Source organism: Plutella xylostella, chromosome 3 (genome assembly GCF_932276165.1).
Source record: "Plutella xylostella chromosome 3, ilPluXylo3.1, whole genome shotgun sequence".
Lineage (NCBI taxonomy): Eukaryota > Metazoa > Arthropoda > Insecta > Lepidoptera > Plutellidae > Plutella > Plutella xylostella.
Window position 1 is genome coordinate 420834 of NC_063983.1, and position 18050 is coordinate 438883.

General features: G+C 37.4%; 1 protein-coding gene and 1 long non-coding RNA gene across 2 annotated transcripts in view; both read right to left on the reverse strand.

Moving 5' to 3' along the window:
- LOC119693534 overlaps positions 1-18050 on the reverse strand; it is a 327707-nt gene that overhangs the window by 176896 nt on the left and 132761 nt on the right. The window lies entirely within an intron of this gene.
- Positions 16077-17148, reverse strand: LOC125488958. Its single transcript, XR_007266623.1, has 3 exons — positions 16991-17148; positions 16690-16810; positions 16077-16243 (listed from the first exon to the last, which is right to left on the reverse strand). It is a non-coding gene; the product is annotated as an uncharacterized LOC125488958 (long non-coding RNA).

Here is an 18050-nt window from a genome sequence, read left to right on the forward strand (position 1 = left end):
CCTATTGAAACTTTCACAATTTTAATTTTAATCTGCCTTCGTTAAGTATTATTATTTTTGTTTAATGTTACAGATTAAGTCATCTGTGGTTACAGTTTACAACGTTTAATAGAAGTTATGATTTAAAAAGTTTAAGTTTAGCGGTAGGCCTGTAGTAGAGTTTATGGAACAAATCATTCTAATTATTATGTCGAATGGCTTGAATTTATCTAACATCAATTGAGTATTGTACTTACAATATAAATCCTCAAGTCCTCTTATATCTCAATTAAATACCTACCTCCTATGATTATTCAGCTTAAGCTGCAAGTAAGTGCCAAAACTACCGCTCAAAATAACACCGCGTTCCAAATTCAAAAGCATCCCAAGTCCCAAGTTTGAATCCGGAGCGCGATTCTCGGATAATAAACAGCCGGAGTAAAGCCGCGCTCACAACGCTCGCAAGACGAATCGAAAACAAATTAATGCCAATAAGAACGAGCGGCTCAGACGCGCTGAGTCAACACGCGGCCGATACGCGCGCGGCCAAGGAATGAGCGACTGGCGATGATGCAACTGGCAGACGTAGCATGTAGCCCGCTTGCCCAAGACTAAGGTTTTTAGTGCGAGTGATTAGTAGAAAACATAGCCATTACTTTAAATGAAATGCCTGAATTTAAAAGATTTTATGTCGGAATCCCGGTCTAAATATTTAGTACCTACAGGTTTATTGAAGATCCTAGCTTCCTCCCTGCCATACTTTCCCCTGAAAGACTAACTTTTACGTTTATAATATTACTTTGACAACAAAATGCGAATCTCTACGGTACTAATATGTATATCATTAGAGAGTAAGGATGGAAAACTTTTTAAGACCAAGCTGGCGGCAGCATAATTTTGAAACAATAAGTTACGATTGCAAACCGCTCATCTCGTGGCCGCGCCAAGTCTCCCAGAGTCCCGAGAAGGCTGCGTTCGCGTTGACACAACAGATATCAGCCGAGCGCAGTATTACCGTCCACCATTACTCCCGCCGCCCTGCCTGGAATACTTTACTAACACAGTTTATATTGTTAAATATTGCATTGGTTTGTTTTTCCTTTGGTTTCGTCAATGTTATTTTAAGTTCGTATATTAATGTTAATCTAAGGTTTTGGCACTTAGATACCTAGTGTTTGTTATGGCTGTTCAATCACATAGTATTAATTTTTATCAATCAAAACTACGTACTCTGTATTTTAAACATGGTGTTTTATTGACTGATCGCTTCCATGTGAAGGCTTTAGAAGATTGCAGGGCGACACAAGTGGACGTGCAAAAACGTTAAGACCCTAATTATCCTAAATAAACTATGTATATTGAATAAAACACAAACCTGCCTTTACTTTAATCTTATTCCTTGGAAGCTCTGTTCAATCGGGTAAAACTACACGCAATACAAACAGGACAATCCCAGAAAAACAAGCCATTCATTTTCATTCGATCTTCGGAGCACATTTTCCCGTCATAAACTATGTCGTTTCTAACTAAAACGTTCCGTTTCGACATTTACACTCTCGTTGTAGTTTACCGGCCGTTTGTATGTAGCCCCCGGCCGGAGAGATCCGTAGTCATAAAACTGAGGTCTTCTACAAGATATTTTACAGCGATTTGCTACGGAACCGTATGTTTATGAAGCGCACGGATGGAATACCAATGTGGGAGAGAGCTCGGCTTTACGTTTTATTCTCACTTTTATGCCGGTATCGGGAGGCGATAGGGAAATCGATTCATTATTTTCTTGTTAAATATGAATGAAGGTTGGCTGGTTTTGAGATTGGTCACGGCATCGGGTTTTTAAATTCGCAATTATATTTTTTTTCCGACTGTACATATTTGGTTACTAACCTAAGCTATATTACTTATTGAACGTTAATCAAACGATATATTTTTTATTTAACAAATTACAGGCATAATTTTAATTGTTGAATCAATACATCAACCATTTCATCCATTAAAATTATCGTGAGTTTCTACCAATGTAGCTACGCAGCATACAATCAAACCCAACACTTTAAACCCCTTAAATTCAGTAAATTCGCTAACACAAACGCAAACAAATCTCACGCTCGCCGTAAAAAATATACGTACCTACATAATAATACATTTTATAAAATATTGAACAAGCAGCAGAAATTGTAACAATTGAAGCGCGGAGCAAACAGCGGCTGTTGACTGCGCCGGGCTCAATCAAATAATTGACAAATATTTGCACGCGAAATAATTAGCTTACACAAGGCACGCTAACTGCTGGCATTTTTTGCGGAATCTGCGAAAAAATATTGAGAGGTTTGAGTTTAGGAAAGCTACGAGTGTCTTATATTATATTTTTAATTTTTTTAGGTAACGAACCTACCCTTTATTGACGTTTACCTAAACTTACGTTAAACAGATGTTTTTCCTGTCAAATACCTACCGTAAGAATATATTTGTAGAAATCCTGTTGAATTCGCAAAAAACTAAGTTGGAATTAATTTATTTCTTTTCTTTTATGACTTTTATTCATAGGCCTTCATTTATGGACACTACGTATGCATAGAAGATCGGCAGTCACTATATTCTACCTGCTATTTCGACTGATAAATAAATTAATAGAATGCATAGATAATGGCACTACCTGACTGCTATTCGTATATCATTCATGAACATCTCAAACCAAACAATGTACACGCACGGTGATTACCTACCTACAATAGAAAACCAACAACAGTTTAAACCGTCATACATATTAATACTAGGGTATCATCACACAGCATCCTAGAGAAACCCTAACCCACTGCCTTTGTACCCGTACCCTACCCACTAGAGGCTACAAATCTGAACATTCAACAAGCAAAAACCGACTTTAAACTGTTATCGTTAAAGCTTATTGTGGCCGCAGATTTTAAATTGGCGCTTTTCTAGTTGAAGAGGCGTCTAGGACCGAAATCCTCTTGAATCTTACCGCTCCATAAAGGACATAAGACTTGCACTCCGTTCACAGTAACTTGGGTCCCTGCTGGTGGAATTTAGTTACGCTAAAATATACTGTATGAGAGTGTGGTTAAAGTGAAGTGTGGGATCGTTTATTGGGGAATAACGGGACAAGGTTGAATGGACCGGTTGTTGAGACTTGGTTGAAGAGCGTGCAAACTTCATGTCTTTCGGCTTTACTGCGAGTTATCTGGAGTCCAGAGCCTCCTGTGGACAGCATGATGTTGTTTGATCAATTCATAAAAAACATGATAAACTCTCCAGCACGTATGACGAAGTGAAAATTCATTTTAGGATATGTTGGACAAAAATCTATAATATCCTCGCGTAGTACATAATTTTAAATGAATTAAGGAAACATATTAAATCACTGAATAGAAAGCATATATTTTAAAGTTTAAAGCACACTTTTTTGCGACGAACTTGAAGAAAATAAGTTAAGTACAGAATAAAAGTAAAAAAGCGCTTTGCAAAAGACAAATAGGTGCACTTCGGGCCAAGAGACCGTCTGTAGCGTACTTTAGATCACAAGTTGCCTGGTGGAGATACAACATAACTCTTGTGAATAGCTTGTTACTGACATTTTAGCATAATATACGGCGCGAATCGCTAGTCAAGTAATAACATGATAAGTGAAGGTTCTCGTGTGTTGTAAAAATGCGGGTTGTATGATGTTGTAAATAAGGCTTGTATTGCAGAAAGCTTTCTCATTAGGTTGATTACAGACCTATGTATACAAAAAAGCCAATTGCTACTATTTTCATCGGAGAAGTTAATGTAACACAACTTTTAGGTAATAACATAGGTACTGTTTTCTTCCTATTTTGAAGCCGGGCTTTAGTTTTCCAACTATTTTCTTTCCATTTCTAAGGCAGCAGCAACAGTATCAAAACAAGCCGCGTTTCGAAATAGGAAAAGGACCACCTCAGAGCTAGTTTCCAAATCCAGCTACAAAATGAATCTTCAGAAATCAGAGGATTAGAAACAGTGGAAAATACTACTTGAGAAAAGATCTTACCACACGGGATTTGAACCCTAGTCCGAAATGAAGCTTCTACTACTAGACCGTAGACCACAAATTCAGTATTCTACTTGTCGGTGAAAAAACACTGGTCAAACTGGTCTAACTGATTAGTGATTAGTCATGATGATTAAAATATTAGTGATTTAAATTAATTATAAGACTTATAAGTCACTGGCGGCCAAAGATGCGTCACTCCGGGAAACTCCTTTCGTGCACCTAACGAAGGCAGTGAAGGTGCAGTGAAGCCTGCACGTTACGAGACCAGCCTCAAGGCTGTCACACCAGTAGGAGCGGTTGTTTACTTGCGGTTATTCGCAGGATATTGTCTACAACGACTTAGCGGCGTTGCCGATGTCCTATTCACAGGTACTCGACGATTCCAAAACGATTAGGAAATCGTATGGCGCTGTTGCGCTGAAATGGAAATTGCTTTACAAACATTTAGTTCCTTTTCAGCCGTTTCACTATGTGAACGGTAGTAGCTCCTATGTCATTTATAAGCAGGTTTCTTATTTTACTTACTAAAACTTTGCCAGAAGTAAGTAGAATTATTTTTCAAGTACATACATGGTGCCGGTTTTAATTCTATTGAAATTTTCTAACTAAACCATATCTGGTGGGTTTATCATTCAGTGCTTAAGCTTAAGTCTTGCCAACAACGACCAGAATAGGCCGTTGAACGCTCATGTGAACACCCTGTGCAGTGTTTATGTGTCTGCTAGCTCGAAGAGCGTTAATGTTCACATACTTTTATTAGTAGCTAAAATCACCGAGTAAGTTAGTCAAACGATTTTACAATACCTACAGGCGCGATTTTATAATTGAATTTCCCTAAGTGTTTCAGTATATCTATTAGTTTCACACATGAGACGTAAATTTAAACAGAACTTGAGTGAGCAAATCAGCGCTGTCATTGGCTGACTTTCCGTTCAGTATACTCTGTCCATTATATTATTGGTTTTTTGACATGGAAAGGAAAACCAACGTTACTTACCAGACATAAGTAAACGTCTAAAATACAATAACATAGGAAGCTCTATAGTCTACATCTTAAATTTGAGAGCCTTGCTCTAGTCGGTGTAGTTCCTGCCATCGCGGTCTGTCACAAGTCTGTGACGATGAGTAGTTATTACTAAGTTAATATCGGCTTACTAAGTTACTATGCTAATTTTGTAACACGCTGTGTACGGAATGATGTTGCAGTGAATGAGTGTGTGTGTATTAGGGCATGCAATACCGGTAATATTTTCGGGATCCCGGTATTAATACCGGTATTAGATTTCCTTGTTATAAATGACATATATTTTGTTAAAAGGTCGTATAGGGCAAAATACAACAAGAAAAAGCAATCAAATTCTGTATTATGTAATATTTTTTAAGAGAATTGAGTATTAGAGTTAAAATTTTAGAACGCATGGACAAAAAGTAGGTTTCCAAAGGCCAAAAACCGCATGTAACGGTTGAAAACAAGTGCACTTTCATAGTATATAGGAGCACAAGGCTAACTATATCTTAATCGCTAGATTTATAGCCTAAAAATGTCCGATTCCGGTATTACTTCAATACCGGTATTAACTTTCAATACCGGTATAGAAAACGCGTGGATTTTGTCCGGGATCCCGGTATTACACAATACCGGTATTGCATGCCCTAGTGTGTATGCAGGCGCGGTACGAATGCCAGTGATCTTATCGCGTGTCGACCATAAATCTTCCGAGATAACTGGCTGCAGAGTGGAAACTGCTTTGAGCGATCTGCGCGCTCTTTCACTCTTTCGCCATATTTTGCATCTTACATCTCTTTCGTAGTTGGTTGGATATATTTTGTATATGCAAATTATAACTGTATAAACTATTGAGTTTCTATCCGAATTATAGCATATATTTTACTAATGTATGGTATTTTGAATTAAATCGTTTTCATTACATGAGTCAACTCTGGATTACAAAATACATTATTAAGTGTGCTGGCAAGTAGAAATTTACGTTTATCTTTTAAAAAGAATGCATAATTTTGTTTAAATACATAACCAATTCGTTAAAATATTAGGTAGGTATACCTATATCATTAAACTTTTAAATTTTCCTATACTTATTGTAAACTTTACCGTTTATACTGTATCTCCTGACCGTCTACCTCAATAATATATAAGAAAAATACTTTATTTTCTATAAAATCAATATCATAAGCCACTAATCCACTGTTGGACACAGGCCTCCCGAAGAAGCGCCACATCAGCTCACTGTATTGTTCATGTTCAGTGCTTCAGCAGTAAACTAGCAAATACTAGAGCTCTAAGGCCTTCCGCAGACAATAACCCAGAGCTGGAAATAAGGCCGGCTGCAGACTACAGCTGCAAGGTACGTGCACAGACTTTTAGCTAGCAATTTTGTTCTAATATTAAATCCATTTTCAGAAGCTAATTGAAAAATACATTTTCTCAGTGATAAGAATTTACTTAGGTAGTGGGTTTTTTCAGTTTCTTCATGAAAAGAAAAATATTAAATTAGATATTTTTGAAGCTGGCAATATACCTAATCCACAGCCTGTAAATTGTCTTCTATGTTGGATATAAAGTTAAAGTTAAGCTGAACAATTAACTTAGAATCGGTTATATATCAACGGTTTTTTCTACAGTGCTGAAACAAAAGTTTACGTACGTAGACAAATCAAGCTCATAACAACACACTTTTGCATGGAGAGTTCAAAAATAAATTGCTTTTATTCAATAAGATGTGGCTCGTCCCCTGACAGTTGGCGTTTTTGTCCTGCCTTGTTATTCCAATAAGGCAATTTGTTTTTAAATGAGATCAGAAACCACCGTAACAGCAGATTACGGGCGAATTTGATGAGACAACACATTTTAAAAAATATATTTTGGCATATTTTTTTACTAATTTGTTTGGTTACCAATTTGGAGCCAATTTCAACTTTGTAGCTTTTCTAATCTGATCTCCGAGGTTTATGAAAAGGTTGCGTTAGTGTTAACTACATTCAAAAGACAAAGTACAGACGCTTTTTCTTTCAAGAACTATTTTTCATAAAACTAAACTCGCTACTACATTCATATAGGATTTTGTGATTAATTAAAGTCTGGAAACAAAAATCACAGAAAAATTCTAAACTGGCTAGATAGAACATCATTACAGGAAAGTGACAGTATGTATTTTATCCATTATGCAGACATTGTGGAACAGGCCCTTAGTTTCTTTTAAGTTTCTACTATAAGAATGAATAACTGCTACATACAATTTTATCCCTAACAACAAAACCTAGCTAGGACCGTATGTAAAGGTAGGGCCGAACTATAAATAACTAGCTGTTCCCGCGCGCTTCGCTTCGCCTTAAAAAGTTTTCCCGTGGGATTTCCGGGATAAAAAGTAGCCTATGTTTTTTCCCAGGGTCTAGACCGTATGTATACCAAATTTCATTCAAATCCGTTCAGTAGTTTTGGCGTGAAAGAGTAACAGACAGACAGACACAGTTACTTTCGCATTTATAATATTAGTAAGGATAGTAAGGATGAATTCTAAACGCGGGGAGGGAGCACAAGTTTGCATTTCATCTTACTACCCAACTTTATTGTTATTTATGGCTCAGTTTTTGTTAACACAACTGGCAGTTTTTGATAAAGGTTTTCTTGCTTGTAATACTCATTTGAAGCAACAAAAAATAAGAATACATTTTATAAGTATACTTTTAAATCTGCGAAGACTCCACATAATATAATTGCTTCTACACTATTTTTTACTTAAATTACCTATAGCTATATTATGAGTACATATATTTATAAATAAAACTCAGATTTAACTAAACATAAAGCTTACTTTTCCGTGCAGAACTGCAGACTTAATGCAGTAAATCTGTGGGACATTCCGCACAAAGTGTGTAAATCACGAGTTTAATCAGAGGGCTAATCAACAAACGTACGGCGAATAAGACTCGCAATTTATTAGGAAGCCAAATAGAGGGACGTATTCTGTGGCATACAGTATTAACGTTTTGCATTTACTAAATGAATGAAATGTTTTGTTTTAAAAGTCAAAATTATATGATATAAAATTGTACGTACCTACTTTGGAATGGTCTACTTATACTAAACCAATGACGGTAATGAAAAGCATCTACACTAGTACATATTTGCACAAACAATTAGTTCAACAAACTAAGCCAGGATGCAACACCAAAATACCAGGCGCTCATACATTACAAGAATTAGCGTAATCCAAGCAAATGAAACGGCCGTTCCGTTCCGACCACTGAAGGCGTTCTAGAATAATCCTCTGGCCTATGAGACCCTAGTAGATTAAAATTTCACTCCGCCGCTTTAGCCGTGTAAAATTTTAATTAGCTGCAGTGAAAGAGACCTTTTAGATGTTTGGTTCCGGAGCATTATTTCCGGCCAATTTGAACATTTAGAAACAGTTACTATTAGTGAAAACTATATACTTACACGGTCTTTTAGATAGTGTCTGCTCTGGGTTAATCAATTTGTTTACGGCGATTCTTAAGAGAGATTGTATGCACGTACCTAAGTCTAAAAAACCTTTAAACATGCCATAATGGCAGTCAAAAGTATATGCAATCCACTTTATCCAGGTGCAAAGCTGTTTGACGACACAAATACCATTAAGTCAAGTGAAGCTACGAGTGACTCGCTCGCAGCTTGTTCAGTTAAAGTTGAAATTTTTCCGTGCATTTCCGTGAAAATAACAGAAATAAAGAACCTCACGCGAACACCTTTAATTTTAAAACTCAACTGCGCAATACGTCATAAAACTAAATCTCATCCCGATATGAAATAGTTCGTTGCGGACTATAAACCATAAATTTAGTAAATGAGATGTATAAAAGTTGAGGCAGCGGGCGGGGGAGGCGAGGGGGCTCGTTTCACGGACAATAGAACGGGAGCGATGCACGCTGCATGAAAATGCTTGAAAAATTTCAACTTTTCCGAATAAAAACGTGCTCGGCTGGCGGAGCAGCGTTTACTTAGTAGCAGATTGTTACTTACTAAGTGGTGTTTGTCGCTGAGGGCCGGAGCGGTGCCGCCGTCGCATCGTTCCGGCGAACAGGTTGCCCGTGACTTTACTAGTCACATTGCAAATTGACAGGTAGAGTGTAGGTAACTGTGAAATGTGACATTTCAATACAATATACAGTGTCACAAACTTATCTGTTCCGGTGAGAGCGAACTAAATTGATTTATATCTGATTACTTACTAATGAATTACATATTGATAAAGATTAGATGGGTTCCATAAAACCGCAAGAGCGAATTATCACTACTGGCAAACATAAAAAGTTATGGAAAGAAGAAATATTAGACATTTACGTGAGCTGTCACCGGAACAGATAAGTTTGTGGCACTGTAACTGTCGAACAACTGACTCGATTGTAATCATAATCATTTATTCATTTCCACTATGTTGGTGTTACATTGTTATTAAATCTATGTAGGTACACCCCTATAGGGCATTATTAATGTGTAAATAGCTTTTTATAGATCTTGACCATTTCTATTAATTATGAGAAAATGAACGTTAGATAAAAGAATGAATTTAATTTAAACCACAAGCCCATACCCTAGCGCCATCCCAGCAAAGACCCATAAAAGGTATCAAAGACAGACACCAACTATCCAATATCAACCGCATATATTTCATAATAATACAGACGACCGTAATAAGGGAACAATAGAGTAGAGATACAGGGGGAGCCAAACTACTGCTCTGTAGAAGAAAATCATACTCTATAAATATAATATAATATATATATAAATATAAATATAATATATAATATAATAATATAATATTATATTAACATATATTATTATTAACATATATGCTGTTCCAGTTTTGCTTTACACCTTCGGAATAATTAATTACAAGCAGAGTGATTTAAAGAAAATAGACACGAAAACCAGGAAACTGTTAGCCATGAATAAAGCCCATCAACAAAAAGCAGAAGTAGAGAGACTGTATCTCCCCCTAGAAGAAGGTGGACGAGGACTCACTAATGTTGAGATGCTGCACAAGACGCAAATAATTAAATACAAGGAATATTTGGACCAAGAAACCGACTACATCATCAAAGCTACAGTAGAACATGACAAAACCAAAGATAAATACTCCATTTACAAAGATTCACAAGAAAACCTACAAGAATTACAATTAGATAGCCAGAATAGATACACAGATAAAGAAATAAAAAGCGCAGTAATTAAAAAGAGAGTGAACACCTGGAAGGAAAAACCACTTCACGGTCAATTTTGTAAGGCAGTTCTTCAAAAAGATAATATAGACAGAGAGTTATCATTCAGATGGCTCAAGAAACAGCCAGTGTCATCAACATTAGAAGCTTCGATTTTCGCCATTCAAGATCAAGCAGTTATTACAAGACAGCACGAGAGAGACATTCTAAGAAAGGAAATAGACGGTAGGTGTCGGCTATGCGCGACTAAGGATGAGACAATACAGCACATTACCTCTGGATGCGATAAGCTGGCAGGCACCTACTATACAAAACGACACAACAACGTAGTACAATATGTTCACTGGTCATTGCTCAAAAAACATAACCTACATAGTACAGATTTATGGTGGAAGGAGGATTTAACACAGCCACAAGTTAAAGAAAATGAAGAAGCAAAAGTAATGTGGGAGATGCCGGTACAGACAGATGTTACCGTCACACACAACCGACCAGACATAATATATACAGATAAAGCAGAAAACAAAACATACTTAATAGACATAACAATACCATCAGACTACAACATCGGAGCAAAAGAAATAGAAAAGCTAAGCAAATATCACCTTCTAAAAAAAGAAATAGCAAGATTATGGAACACGGATACACAAATAATACCAATAGTAATAGGAGCCACTGGAATTGTTGCAAAAAGTCTACATAGATATTGTAATAAGTTAGAACCAAAAATAAACATACATATCATGCAGAAGCAGGCAGCCATCCACACATCCACTATAGTTAGTAAGGTTTTAGGAGATTCAGTTTTTGTACACGGGGACACTGATGCTCCTCTTCTCTGAAGGTTTCAGAGCGGGAGTATTAGTTTAAAAACACCGACCTCAAAAGTCGAGATAAATAAACACATAATAATATAATTTAAGAAAACATAAGTTGGAGTTGTCTTAGCAAGAATTTTATGCCGTCATTCATGGAATTAGTATTTTTTCTACTTACATTCCGTCATTATTATTTTTAAAAAACTATAGTCACTATTTGAAAAAAACGAGTACTGAAATCAAATTGTATTACAATTGTATTATTGGTAATAACAATGACCCATCTCACTTTGTCAATATTGGACGTGTGCGAGGGACATACCCAGGAGTCAGGACTCGTTTGTTTAAAAAAATAGAGTACACATAAGGTAAATTTTCTTTCTCCATACTGTAGCATATATGGCTGACTCACGCCATACACCCGTGCATCCCCCGCACATAGGGGGTCACTCTATATCACAAAAAACTAAGTTACAGAGCGCTGCGGCGCGGGCCACGACTTTATTTCGTTGTACTAAACGTTGCAAGATAGCTCTGGTTCGTTAGTTTTTCATCTGAGGCGCGAGCATAGGATTCGATACTATTTTCGAATCTACACGAAGGGTCGCTTTTACCAAACGCTAAACGTATTTAAATCAAATTTTAAATACATTTTGTACTAACTGACAGACGTATGACAGGCTACTATATACGTTTAGCGTTTGGTGAAATTCCACCTAACATGGAAAAAACAAATGCCACTTTTGGAACTAACAAATTTTCCTTACATTTTGACAGTGACATTTGACGATACGCAACCAATACGCAACGTAAACGGAGGTTTCGAATCCTGTGCTCGGGCAACTGTATAGAGTAACCCTCCAGCTTCGTGCATGGGGACGCATCTCCCCCCTCTCTGCATGCGTCTTAAGGAATTCAAATTAGAGATTTTACGAGCAAAATCTGGTTAATGTCTGTCTGTAGGGGAAGCTTCGCTGTGCACTAACACAGTGTTGTTTAGTGTTCACTATTATAGGTACCTACTGAGAATGTTGATTTTAATCTCTCTCTCAGCCTTCTGTAGTCCACTGTTGGACATAGGCCTCTCCTAACGATCGCCACCCCAAACGGTCACCCGCCATCTGCATCCAGCGGCTTCCCGCTACCTTCCGCAGATCATCAGACCAACGGGTTGGGGGGCGACCGACACGCCGTTTGCCGACACGGGGTCTCCACTCCAGAACCTTTCTACTCCAGCGGTCGTCGGCTCTGCGGGCTACGTGGCCAGCCCATTGCCACTTCAGCGTGCTAATCCTTTTGGCTATGTCGGTAACTTTAGTTCTCCTGCGGATTTCTTCATTGCGAATCCTATCTCGCAGGGACACGCCTAACATAGCCCTTTCCATAGCACGCTGAGCAACTCTGAGCTTGTGGATAAGCCCTTTGGTGAAGCACCACGTCTCGGCTCCGTAAGTCATCACTGGCAACACGCACTGATTGAAAACTTTTGTTTTCAGACACTGAGGTATGTTTTCGGTGAAGATGTGTCGTAATTTCCCGAACGCTGCCCATCCGAGTTGGATTCTACGAGCTACCTCTTTATCGAAGTTGGATTTACCTAATCGGATCACTTGTCCTAGGTAGGGATACTGATCGACAACTTCGATGGTGACACCTCCTACAGTTACGGGCGATGATGAAACATGTTCGTTCGACATGACCTTTGTCTTGTCCATGTTCATTTTCAGCCCAACTTGTTTAGAGGCATCATTGAGGTCTGTGAGCATTTCGCCCAACTCCTCCAGCGTTTCCGCCATAATAACTATGTCATCAGCAAATCGTAGATGAGAGATATATTCGCCATTGACGTTAATGCCCAGTCTTTTCCACTCTACAAGCTTAAAAACATCTTCCAGTGCACAGGTGAACAGTTTCGGAGAAATAACATCTCCCTGTCTCACGCCCCTTTGCAACTGGATCGGTTTTGTGCTATGTTCGTGTAATCGAACTGACATTGTGGCAGCATTGTACATACATCTCAACACCTCGATATAGCGATAGTCTATATGGCACCGCTGAAGGGATTGAAGCATCGCCCAGAGCTCAATAGAATCAAAGGCTTTCTCATAGTCCACAAACGCTAAACATAAAGGTAGATTATACTCCTCGGTCTTCTGTATAACCTGCCGAAGCGTGTGTATATGATCTATGGTACTATAGCCTTTTCGGAACCCGGCTTGTTCGGGTGGCTGGAAGTCGTCGAGTCTTTGCTCGAGACGATTCGTAATAACTCTCGAAAACAGCTTGTACACATGGCTCAGAAGTGCAATGGGTCTATAATTCTTCAATAGGGCTTTGTTGCCTTTCTTGAAGAACAAACGTTGATTTTAATAAGAGATTTTATTTCATAAAACATATTTTTGTACCTGTCATCTTTAGAGCGGTGCCGGTGGTAGCTCAGTAGGGTAAGCACTCGCTTTTCACTCAAGAGGTTCGGATCCAGGCGTTGACATGTACCAGTGACATATTTGTGAATTTAAGTACAATGTACTTCACTCTTACGGTTACGGAAAACATCGTGAGGAAACTTGCATATCTATACAACGTCATCGCCACTATACAACGTACTCACTGTGCCGTTATATCGTCATATTGCTTCATTGTTAGGCTGTAGCCTGAGAGTGGATTAGAAATGCGATTTTAACTTGTTATCGTTCGTATTTTGTTTAATCACTTCATTTACTTATCCTTATCACATTCAATTTAAATATTCATATAGGGTTTTCTAAATTTTTCAACTCATATGATGTACAAATTGTGCTATGTGATATCCCCGCTCCGTAAAATATGAGGCAAACACCAAAGTGATTGTGCTTAAAACTCAAAAAAATGGTGAGGGGATTTGCCGTAATTATACTCTCGTGATAAACCGAGCTTTTCCTTTCACTACTTTTATATTTTAATAGGTAGGTATTAAAAATAAGTTGACTCACTGAATACCTTGAAAATATATTTTTGACTTTTCCTCGTGAAAATAATGTTACGCCTACGAAAAGATGCAACAAGCAAAACTTATCGAATTCCGAACAAAATTGACACCCAAGGACCGAGTGCGAGCGCGACGCCTCAATATCGCTTCCTGTAAAACATCCCGGAGATCCCGCGGGAAATAAGAAGGCAATTTACATACGATTCACACGAGATCAGGCGCGTGACGACATTGGTATTGGTATCGATTCTGAAGGGCACATTCTAATTTTAACGCTGTCAAAAAACGCTTACATTCCCTCTAAATTTATTTGGCATTCTGAAGGCACCGTTTATCTCCAAAATTAGAGACGTCACTTTAAATTTTGAATCTGACAGCGTTAAAACTATTCAACTTAGGTTAGATGGTCGAATTGGTATTCTGAAGGTCGCATTTTTAGCGATGTCAACGTAAAATTAGCAACTTTCTTCCTAAATTTAAAAGGGGTCTGGAAAGGTGCCTCTTAAAATTATACTAAAATTTCTAAAAGTAAAACCGTGAAATATATTGGAAATCGTTGTTGTAGGTGCATAAATATGGATTTAATCTGGAGTTTAGGTCTTCCTTAAGTAAGTTAAACAAATTTCAGTGATATAAGTGTACTGTTTTATGGAGAAATAAATATGTGAAATTACCCCTTATTTGTGTTATTTTTACCAACCCTGAGAGTACAAATTGTGACAAAATCAACCAAAGTAGGGCTCTTGTTGATAGGATGCTTCCTTATGTAAGTACCTTATTAGGTAGGTACAATAAAACTTAATTATTCCTTGTGTACAGGTAGAATATATTTAATCTATTTACTAACCTAAAATATGGTTATAAACCAAAAATAAAGCTGAAAATTGATTAAACTATGTATCTAAGTATAGGTAAGAAGTTGCTTACAATCAACAGGCAACGTAGGTACTTTAAAAAGGTATGTAAGTAGGAGGAATCTTTTAGTTTAGGTAACCTATCTTGATTAAGGCGATTCTCACACTGCCCCGCATGATGCTGCGTAGCGCGTGGATGCGTGTTCTACCGTTGCTTGTAAGTATCTCCGTTTGTATGGAAAACACGCACAGTCTAACACACAGAAAATGCATCCACGCGCGTTCATGCGGATCACGCGCATACACGCGGAGAAACATGCACCCCCGCGCGTAGGTGCGGGGCGAGACGCAAGGTATGGCACACCGAATCCCGCAGTGCCGCGCGTGATTTTGAATGGGCGTGACGTGTGTGTTTGAAAATGGATCTCGATATCGATCGATTTATATTCGAAATCGAAAACCACCCAGCTATCTGGAATATGAAATGTGATGAGTACAGTGACAGAGCGCAGAAGGTGAAACAATGGGAGGAAGTAATAAATAAATCTACAAAACGCACCTACGCGCGAAAAACACACTACACGCGCGTGAGTGCGCAAAAAACCCGCACGATGATGCAGATCTGCACTCCCGCAGGTGCGTCGACACGCAATATGCAGCATGATGCGGGGCAGTGTGAAGATCGCCTTACTGAAATAGAGGTGAGTACCTAGGTAAGTAGGTTTTTTATTATTACTTATGTAAGTATCATAGGACTCTACATATCTTCTCAAAGAAAAGTACCTACTTACTTACCTACCTACTACAAAACTTCTTATCAAAATCCTGTTGCCTATGATAAGATGAACAGTAGGGCTAATTCTTAATAATTGTAATGATTATGATCAGTACATATCTTTCTAACTAGCTAATAATAAAGCAGGAGGATGTACTTGGCTCAATTTGAGTATTCTTACCTAAGTATAATGATTATCATAACATAGGAACTAAAGAGTAAAGTAATAGGAACCTATACTGATCAGGTCATCTCCCCTCTATCCAAACAAATTAATGGTTATGATGTTGGCAGCAATAAAACTTTTTGCATTGTTAAAGTAACCAAAAGTCAATTTTTGAAATAATTAATAGAGGGGGTTTGTTAGCTTTACTAACTAAGTTTATTCACTGCCAACTAAGTTTTATTACCACTAGAAAATGAAAGTAACACAATTTAGAGAAGCTTTATTTCATTTTATAACATAGTCACATGTATATCTATCAAAGTTCTTTTGTATGAAATATAATAATCTTGTTTATTATATGCACTGACGAGTCTTGGAAGAGGTCGCTTCGAGAAGACAAGATTTTATAATCCTTCCTGGGTTTCAATTTAGTTCTGTAACAATAATAATATGATAAGTATATGAATAACATTAACTAAATTGAATAATTTATAATATTTTTCACTACATCACATAGTGCACTGCATAAAACAAACTGTATGTATAGGTAGGTTGGTACCAAGATAGACTTTGATGCAATCAGCGGTAGACAATTAATGAGACTGGCTAATTGTCTCCTGTCCACTGGACCAACGACCTTAGGCGGGTAGCCGGTAGTGGCTGGATGAGGAAGGCCGAGGACAGAGTGTTGTGGCACTCCTTGGGAGAGGCCTATGTCCAGCAGTGGATGATTATGGGCTGATGATGAATCGTTTCACCGCTAAGAGAGATTGAAGTACTTAAGTATCTTTAACACTCAATCATTTAATTTTGTAAGTAAGTACTTACATGGATTTTCCTTTTTTTTTCACTCTATTACATAGTAAGTATAAATACTAACCTTCTGTTTAGGTAACTTAGATAGTCTGAACGGGAATGCGACTGGATCCTTTCATACTTGTTGATGCAGGTGTTGTGTTTCATATAACTTGCTGGCTGATGTTTTAAGGTTATGTTTGCATCTGAAATTATAAAATATTTCGTAAGCAAATATACACGAATAAGCAGAATATGAATAAGGTGCGAATTTCTCATTTTATATAATGGATTTGCACAAAATCTTCGTAACAATCAACACGAATTCCAAAGACGAATCCGTCAAGTTACATGTACTTAAACATTTCACTATGTTTATGGCTTACCTTATAGGAAAACTTGTGTAATGAAAACCTTTGTAAGCAAGTAGCTATCACGGATAATTTAAGATCTTTCGTATCGTATTTATCACCATCGAATTTTTTCCCGGCATTCGGAGAAAGAAAACAATGAAAAAGTCAATGTTTTTTTTGGGGTTGCCAGTAATTTATTTCTTAATTACCTATAATGAGTCACATTGGAAACACTAATAGTTATGCTTTTCACGATAATAATAGGCTGTAAATGCATTTAGTATATTTTTAACATGTTTTTATGTATTTAAAGTAAATAAAGATTAAAAAAATAAAATAACGACTATATTTCCATGATATCTATATTTCGCTGCCATCATTTGGTATTTGTCCTAAGTATGGGAACACTCATTTTAAAGACGTCAAATCAGCCTATTAAATTTAGTTGGCCGTTAAAATCGTTGCCTTCAGAATAGCAAAAATTAGCGCTGTCAGTTAAATTTAGAAATTTTAGCTCATTTTAAAATTAGGAAGTGTGCCCTTCAGAATCGATACCATTGTCGGCCTTATTCGGGACCATGCGGCACTTCCAAAGCGTTGTTTAATAGGCAGTAAAAAAGTGTATGCGGTGTATGCCTCTAAATTCTTAGACCATATTATTACCCCCTTATTCATAGAGAAGTTACAAAACGTTTTAACTAATAAACTGTTTTGTCCCTCTCCGACAAAGAACAATTTGTTCTTTGACAGAAAGGGACAAAACAGTTTATTAGTTAAAACGTATTGTAACTTTTCTATGAATAAGGGGGTAAATTGTAAGTTTAGACAAGGATTAAAAATGTCTTGAAATTCGTTTATTACAACGTCCGTGATGTATAATATCGAGGCACTCTATAACAATTTGGGGGATACTGTTGGCTTACTAAATTATGTATAATTGTATTTAGTTTTGTGCTCTTTGGTACTGCCGAGTCGTCATGGCTACTAGGTATGTTCTAGGTCTTGCTGTTAGTATAACAAGTAGGCATCCGTACTCTAGCAGTATTTTTTCAACATAGTATTTTTACTACAGGAAGTAAACTCTCAGCGTCAG